This window comes from Ornithorhynchus anatinus, chromosome 19 (genome assembly GCF_004115215.2).
Source record: "Ornithorhynchus anatinus isolate Pmale09 chromosome 19, mOrnAna1.pri.v4, whole genome shotgun sequence".
In the NCBI taxonomy this organism is placed as follows: Eukaryota; Metazoa; Chordata; class Mammalia; order Monotremata; family Ornithorhynchidae; genus Ornithorhynchus; species Ornithorhynchus anatinus.
Window position 1 is genome coordinate 22,683,093 of NC_041746.1, and position 2,780 is coordinate 22,685,872.

Sequence of the window (2,780 nt, forward strand, 5' to 3'; positions counted from 1 at the left end):
GCAGCTCAAAGTATTTTTTAACCTATTGGAAGTGTAAATTATACTTGGACCAAATGTACCTACTCAGTTTTCAGTTGTTGCCCTTCTGAGTAAATCTCGGCCGGAAGATGTGGCGGTTTAACAGTTGCACGTCCAGCCTTTTAAAGAAGTCGTCACCCATTCCAGAGAGCAAGGAATTTTGGTGATTGGAGGTTCGGTTGTGTTTTGGGCTCTAGACAGAAATAGAGATGTGGAAACGATTGAAACCCCTTCAGAAATGTAGGGAAACCACAACTGCATGCTGTTTCTAGACCTAGTGCTGAACAACGGTGGATTAGATTTACTTGGAAATGAGAGGTTCTGAAAATTGTACCATATTTTGCAGAGGAGAGAAGCAGCATGGCCTAGTGGATAGACCACAGGCCAGGGCGTCAGAAGGATCTGGGTTCTAATTCCGACTCTGCCGGTGCTTGCTCTTTGACCGTGGGCGAGTCACATCACTTCTCTCTGCCTCAGTTTCCTCATCTGTAAGATGGGGATTAAATCCTGCTTTGACTGTGAACTCCATGTGGGACAGGAACTGTGTCCAACCTAATTGATTGGTACCTACCTCAGTGCTTAGAACAGCGTTTGACACAAAGTAAGCGCTTAACAAGTACCGTAAAGAAAAAAGACAGTAGAGTATTTGTTGTGGTCACTAAGGGTCGTACTATAGAGCATATAATATATCAATTTGATGCCACCTCTCACTGTTTGCTCTGGAAACTCGTGAGGCCTCTAAAAATGAGCTTATTAGGGGAATCGTGATAGGGGAATTTCTTGGTATTTCTGCTATTACTTTGTTTCTGTGTTTCTGTCCAGATCCCGAGAGGCCAAATCATCAATTGCTTGTATTTATCGAGCGCTTTGTTGCAGAGTACTGTGCTACACTCGGGAGAGTACTGTGTTAGGGTATTGGTTGAGTGCCAGGCACTGTCCTAAGCGCTGATACCTGCCCGCAAGGACCTTAAATTCAGGTCCGTTTGACTAGGGGAGATTGGGATCGTTCATTCATTGCCTTCTTCCCTCTATACCAGAATATCTTTGAGAAAAGGAAAAATAAATTAGTGAGATGTACTTAATAATAATGATGGTATGTGTCAAGCGCTGTTCTAAGCACTGGCTAGATACATGCTGGGGTAGACAGGTGGGACGGGGTCCCTGTCCCATTTGGGGCTTAATCCCCATTTTCAGATGAGATGACTGAGGCCCAGAGAAGTGAAGTGACTTGCCCATGGTCACACAGCAGATTTGTAGCAGAACGGGGATTAGAACCCAGGTCCTCCCGACTGCCAGGCCATGCCGCTTCCTCCCATGTGTTGTGTGAAGCTCGCGGGCAGCGCACTGTGGCACAGAACGGGTCCGTTGTGTCGTTAACCTGGCAGAGGAAGGATTTTTGAGGAGAGTGAGTTGATTTCAGTGACTGGTTCTTCGGTTCTCTGGATTTGCGGGCGCAATTCTTTAGCTTTTATCACTAACTGCCAGTTTAAAACATTTTACTGGACAACATTAAACGATGATTTAGTAGTGGAAACAGAACTAGTGTCCTCGGGTCACTGGGCCCTGACTTCGCCGGCTGTGTTGTCCCCCTGCTGTTGGCTAGCACTGGCTCGGTCTTTCGAAGTTCACCACCTGTGGATCTCATAGATTACCAAAAAAAAAAATAATAATTAAAAAAAAAGCAATTTCTTACTCCCTGTGGAAGCTCAAACCATTTCCAAATAGACTTAGAAAAGCACCTGACACCTGCCTGGGAGATTGGCTATTAAACAGTACTTAAGTCAGCTCCATGGGATCGCCCTTCAAAAAGCAGCAGAAGAGAAGAAAAAGGGAAAAAAAAATCGGACTGCTTGACATTCGGTACTAGGTGACCCAGAACGTGGCTTGTGTTTTCTAAGGCATATAAAGAAATGGTCTATCCTCGTTATGAAAATAAAATCTTGATAAAGCATAGTTGACATTTAATAAAACCAAAACGAAGATGCATTTAATTTGTCTCCAGGTGTGAACCTAGCTAGCGGAAGACCCAACAGTGGGGATTCAAGCTCGGTTTTACCAGTACATCCCAGTTAGATCTCTGGTTCAATCCCCGTTGTCCCTCCTAAGGTATATAAGTGCTTACTATGTGCCAAGCACTGTTCGGAGCAATGGAGTAGATACGAGGTAATCAGGTTGTCCCACGTGGGGCTCACAGTCTTAATCCCCAGTTTCCAGATGCGGTAACTGAGGCACAGAGAAGTGAAGTGACTCGCCCAGAGTCACACAGCCGATAAGTGCCGGAGCCGGGATTCGAACCCATGACCTCCGACTCCCAAGCCTGGGCTCGTCCAGTAAGCCACGCTGCTTCTCCACAAATTTGGCTTTGAGCCCCGACGAGGGACCCGATTATCTTGCATCTACCCCGGCGCTTAATTCAGTGCTTGGCACAAAGTAAGTGCTTAACGAATACCACTGTTATTATTGGTGGGGTAAAAATAGTGCTAAATGGAAGCCTGCTAAACAAAATATAGTTTCATATGGGAACTAGTGGAAAGCGCATTCGTGCATTCCCAAGGTTTCTTTTAAAAAAGACAAAACCAAGTATAGGAAAAGAGTGATTCGGCAGTCACTGGTACGGGAAGCAGGGTGGTCTAGTGGAAAGAGCAAGGGCCAGGGGGAGGACTGGGGTTCTAATCCTGCCTCGGCCACTTGTCAGCCGCGTGACCTCGAGCAAGTCACTTAACTGCTCTGTGCCTCAGTTTCCTCAATTGCGAAATGGGGAT